A 6,000-nucleotide genomic window follows, 5' to 3' on the forward strand; every position below is an offset into this window, starting at 1 on the left:
CTTCCGATAAAATATTTTATCGTCTTTACTCGCAAGCGTCTTCGTGTAAACGGCCCCTGAGACAGAAAATATTATATCCCATATGTTTATTGTTTTGTTCATCTTGGAAGCTGTTTTGGTTTATCTTCCTTCCTTTCTTTTTAAGCTGACACGCTAGCCAATCTTGAACGTATGTACTTAGACTAAAAATCAAAAAAAAAAAGGACCAGTGCAACTGAGGAAAGAGGAACAAGGAGGTGTAGGAAACTTCTATGTCTCTTACATCCAAAAGATGCAATCGCAATATCTTTAATTTCTATTTTTATTATTGTCCTTTTTCTTTTATGTTTTTCTTTCAGATACCTGTAGTTTTTCATTGTATCATTTGATTGGACTCCATTATAAGCTAATATACGTACACTATGTTACGGCATGTTGCACGAATGTCAAAGACTGTATTGCTTTTTGCTGCTTAAAACTCAAATAAAAAGATATTGTGGGGGAAAAAAAGATTAGTAGAAAAAAAAATTAGATTAGTGTGTTTTGTTTTGTAAATAAGTGCGTTTTCGTGAGGTAAAACAAAAACACACCTCCGCCAAAAAAAGGGTTTACACATCTAGTGCTCCGACTGGTACCAGTAGCTGGTACAAAGTTCCCACCCCGGTGAGATACACCACCACCGCCACCGCCACCGGCCCCTCCATCCTGGGTCAGTCGTAATTAAAGCAGAGATCAGAGGGCTGAATAAACCATGAGCTTTTCCAGCCCGGGAGGCTCAAGTATCACTCTATATAGGAGGCAGAGTGAGACAAAAGGAGTCCCTGAGCCCCACACTACACCCAGGGAGGAGTGATACAGACACAAACCTGAAAGGCAACTCCTTGCATACAGTGACGCACCCCCTCCTCCTCCTTCAGCCCTCCCAGGTCTAATCCACAGTTTACACAGCCAGGGCAAAATGAGGAGCTCAATGCCCCTTGGACCTAATTAAGAGCTAAAGATATTGTCCCAAACGGGGACAGTCAAAGAAGAAGTGCGTTCAAAGCAGCAGCAGTGTAGCAGCGATGCAACACCCACCACTCTCACTGTTGTTTTCCATTTTTTAATAAAGTGCTGATGCAGCCAAATACAGCAGATTGTATAAAAGAGGGGGAGTAATAAAACCATTCCTCACTCAGTACCTTCACATGACAGTTGAAAAAAACGACTATAACTGGACAACTGAAGTGCATGTGAACGCGTTAGTCAGACTAATAACGGACTTCTCCAAATCTGACTGAGACGCCGAGATAAAGCAATGGGAAATCAACTTTCTTCTGCATGTATTCTCCTTAATCGGACTGAAACTGAACAATGTATGTTGCATATTCACAACAGTAAAGATGATACAAAGTGTAGCACAGAAGCCGACCCAAACCTGGGAAAGCGGCATCAGCACCGATAGAGTGCATCTCATACAGTGCAACCAGCGAGAAGATGGCCCGTGGACCGACCCGACCTCAGTCGTTTGTATAGGCTATAGCCTAGATCCTGGCCCAGACCGGCGCATCCAATTGGGAACCGAAGTTGAGAAGTTTAAGTTTATTTCCATTCTTTTACTCTGACAGAAAAGTCGACCGGAAAGTGGTCCCTATTAACTGGCTGAAACGAAGCATATTGCCACCCATGTTTAGAAGGACTGAAACTGGACAATGCATGTGCGCATATTCACAACAGTAAAGATGACACAAAGTGTTGCACAAAGGTCAACTCGGCAAAGATAATTTTTAAAAAAAGCGGCGTCTGCACCGACGGTCGGGAACCAAAGTTGAGAACTCAAAGTTATTTATATTAGCAGTACATCACGACAGGCCGTGGTATACGCTCATTATACCACAGCTGAGCGAAAACACCCTTCGCGTTGTTTTACTCTTTGACAGAAGTCGATCGAAACGACACACATCGCCACCTATGTTGAGGAGGCGTCAGGGACAAGACTGCAAGACTGGATGAGACGCTCAAATCAAGCTGTTGTGCATGTAAACGTACTGACTAAGAGGCATGACTCATGTCAAAGTAAAACTCTGTTTCCTTTATATGATAAATAGACTGATAACAACCTGGTATTAGATAATGCTGGAGAAACATGTATCTTGTCTTGTCAGTGCAATAAAAATACGTCAGACGAAGATTGTGAAGTCATGTAATGACTGTCTGTAATGTGTCATGTGTGAGGAGGAAAAAAGATAAAATAGATGTTTAACAGCTGCTACGGTTTTTTACTGCCAGGAGTTGTTTGACTGGTTGATTACAAAAGTGAGCAGACAAATGACTGAGATCTGTTTCTGTGTTGATTGTGGGGGAATTTGTTGTGCAAACCAAACACTGTGCAAAAACCAAAAGCAGTCAGAACAATGAAATTTACATTTTGTCTGGTCCTCTAACTTAATCTCAGTGGTGCATTCATGCATGCAGGCTTCCACAGCCAAAGATGCTGTGTTTAGTCTTGAACTTTTGTAAACTCTGGGTTGTTTACAATCATTCGGAGGAGCATATCTTCCAAATGTACCATTTTCTGGAGCAAAGTCATGGCCAACAACAATTTTCTGTGACAGTGGATATCGCTCTTACACAGCTTACCAACAAACACATCAAAGGGACAAGCTCAAACCAACTCTGCAGTTCCACTGAACCTATTTTAGGCTACTTATATTGAAACGGGGTCAGCTTGCACATTTGAGATCCTGATTGTAAAATCTCCCCTCGTCGTTGAATCTTCTCAGAGTGTCTCTGCTGGATCCCGTCCCAATCAGCTCAGAGTGTGGATCTCCCACATGGACCGGATGTTCATGATGCTCACGACTTTTTTCTCCTCAAATCATTTCACAAGTAATTTTCTCTGCATTTTACTGAAGCAAGAAAAGATGCATTTTTGCACAAAATTCTCCTTGTTTCGTTCTTACCGATTATAAATGATTGTTGGTAAAACATCTCTTTTAGTGAAGCGTTTTGCTAACCGACCATCCCACAAGCTTCGTTCTCTGGCAAAGGAGGGTGTCAGAACAAATCCCACTCTAGTTTTCTGTTACTTTGTCAATTAAATTCATGCCATCAAAAATAAATTCTGATTATATTCTCTCTTGCATTTATCGATATACATGTGCATCTCAATAAATTAGAAGTCAAATAGCGCCCTAACCAAGTATTGAGTGCATATAGATGGACATACTTTTAAGAAGGCCAACATTTCCTTATTAAAAATGCTTTTTTTAAATAGTTTTTTGTAATATTCACATTTTTTGAGATACTGAATTTTAGTTCATCATTAAATGTAAGCCATAAATTGTAAACAAGTAAGACATGAGACGTTTCATGCTGTGTGTAATGGATCTATATATAATGTATTAGTTTCACTTTTTGAACCTGTATAGCAAACATGAATTTCCAGGTATCTCACTGCATACGTAAACAGATCCAGACCAGTTTGATGTGCCTGCCTGCACTTTCTAGGAAAGTGTGTGATGCTGACAAAAAGCACAGGTTGTAGATGACACGGTGCACCGGTGCATTCAATTCAATGGCCCGCATCTAATCTGCAGCCAAAAATGAGGATTAGCATGACAAATAAACAGGACAGGTGAGCAATTCAAGAGATGGTCAGACACAGGCTGCCCCGATACTACAGGCTGATGCTGAAAAAAAAAAAAGAAAAAGAAGAAGGAGAAGAACAGAAACACAGAGGCATATCTCCCATTCCTGTCATCTCCTATCGATTCAGTTACCACTGCACTGAAAGCTGAGCAGACACCGACACTCAACTCTGCTTTCACCATCAGCAGCAAAGGCGCTCGCCTATCTCTCGCCGTCGCTATCAGGGGGGAACAAAAGTGAAGCCCTTTGATTGCATCGTCATCGCACAGCAGGTTTATCTTCCCGGTGTTGCATCACTACTCAGCATTCACATGTACAGCTTGGTGCCAAGAAACAGGGCCTCTCCTTTGAGAACAGGGCGAGCGAACTGCTGAGAGTCAACGCTAGTTTCTCCCACAGAGTGAATCACAAAGCTTTGGACAGAGACTTGCTCTCTCGCTCTCCCCCTCTCTCTCTTTCTCTCTCTGTCTCTGTCAAACAGCTGACAGACTTGCCCAGTGGGTTTGGTGGCAGATAGCCAATCCTTCTTCCCTCATGCTGCGAGATGAGCTAAACCATTAGTTACTTTCAAAATCTTTTGGAAAAAGAAAAAGAAAAAAGCTACTCCCAAATCACTCCTCTCTCCTCTTGTACCGGGGAAAAACCATCAAATTCATTTCTAAACGACATACACCTTTTCCAGATGGTTACAAATCCCTAATACACTGAAAAGAGTGCGATGTTATAGCTAAATATGCCTGCTCATCTAATCAATGAGATGAATTACTATTGTGTTGTACAGCGGTTTCAAATGTGTGGATTTGATGTATTTCTTTATCATATGTGGTGGTAAATTGAATATTCATGGTTTACAGGCTGTTGGTTGGATATAATAAGCAGCAAGAACACATAATATTGGCCTGTGAGACAGTATAATTGGAATTGTATACAATTTTCTGGCTATTTATTAGTTAATATCATAAATAACACATAACATAATCGGTTTTAGAAGGACTAAATTGCCAGTTTTCACTTTGACAATGAATTTGATGATATCTCCACTACAAACAAGACGCATGCTTGTATCTTTGAATCAATTCAAGCCATAAATCTCATCAACAAAACAGTAATTATGACTAATGAGGGCACCAGAGTATGACTGGCTGTGCTGTCCAATGAACAGGATGCTACTTTGGCAGTCATACATCACACAAACACACACACATCTATCATGGAGCTATCTTTGTAAAAGTCTGCAATGCATGTGAAGGGTATAATCTGACCACTGATGTTTATCTGGGCAGGGGATGGCAGGGCAGGATGGAAATCTTATGATGCTGCTCTGTGGTTGTAAACTAAGTGGGTAAAACTGGCACAAAAGCTTAAAAAAAAAAAAAAAGGTCTAACAATGATATCACTGCCATGTTCGGAAATCTAGGGCACATTATGACACCTCACAAAAATTCACAGGGTTAAGACTATTACGAGTGAGTCATAATATATCTTCAGGGCAGTGAACCTGTCTGATGGCTGAATGCTGAATGTATGAGCTGTCTGTTACAAAAAAAAAAACAATCTCAATCTTTGCATGACACATTTTGTTTCTCTCTCTCTTTTTTTTTTTTTTTACAAACTTGCCATGTCACTAAACTGCAAATGAATATTGACTGTTAGCATCAACCTGCATTTATAACGTCATTAAACGTCTGACAGTCACGAAATAAGACGATAAATGAAGATAGCCCATGACTGTAATCTAAAGTTGGATTCACTGTTGTTATATTTTTGCTGAGTAATGTTCATCCCCTTTAAAGTTAACCTAACCAGGTAAGTTGAGAGTCGTTGTTAGCTTCTTAACTGACGTCAGCGAGCTAACTATAAAAAAAATCACCGTAGCTCGTCGTGCGCTAATTCAGAACCCAAAACCGTGTTGTGTATCCTAAAATACCCGAGCTCCACAACTTCCATATGGCCTCGTTTTGGGGATATATGGTCGGGTTAGCAAGCCAGCTAGGCGGCTAACATAGCTGCGTGTGCCGCATCCGAAAAAAAAACACACTCAGGCACTCACACACATACACACACACACAAGCTAGTGCTGCTGCTGCTGCTGCTGCTGCTGCTGCTTTAACGTTAGCCTCGACCGGCTAATTTCAAGAGGGAAAAGCAGCCGTTAGTCGTCTTTTCTCCAACGTACCTGTGATCACTTCTGCGACCCAGAAGACGCCCCTGCTGCTGCCGTCGTCACCTGTTTAGTGTCACGATTCACGAAAACGAACCGTGCCGTGCCGTGCTGTGCCGAAATAATTCAAATTCCACAGAAAGTGCAGGGAGAGACCGCTCGCAGTCCAATCGCTTCAGCCACCGCCGCTGAATGGCTGCTACGCGGAGACTCAACCAAACTTCCTCCTT

The 6,000-nt window shown here is 41.5% G+C and overlaps 1 protein-coding gene across 4 annotated transcripts in view; it reads right to left on the reverse strand.

Annotated features, from left to right (window-relative positions):
• numb (NUMB endocytic adaptor protein) overlaps nt 1-6,000 on the reverse strand; it is a 65,333-nt gene extending 59,333 nt beyond the window's left edge. For 3 of the 4 annotated variants that reach the window (XM_085768332.1, XM_085768334.1, XM_085768330.1), the window contains exons 1-2: nt 5,851-6,000; nt 5,786-5,820 (exon numbers count right to left, since the gene is read on the reverse strand). The gene's annotated coding sequence lies outside the window, so the exon portion shown is untranslated. Of the gene's footprint in view, nt 1-5,785 lie in introns of all 4 variants that reach the window. The other variant, XM_085768331.1, reaches the window with a different exon arrangement.

Source organism: Trachurus japonicus, chromosome 22, assembly GCF_045865225.1.
Source record: "Trachurus japonicus isolate A0001 chromosome 22, Traja_1.0".
NCBI lineage: Eukaryota > Metazoa > Chordata > Actinopteri > Carangiformes > Carangidae > Trachurus > Trachurus japonicus.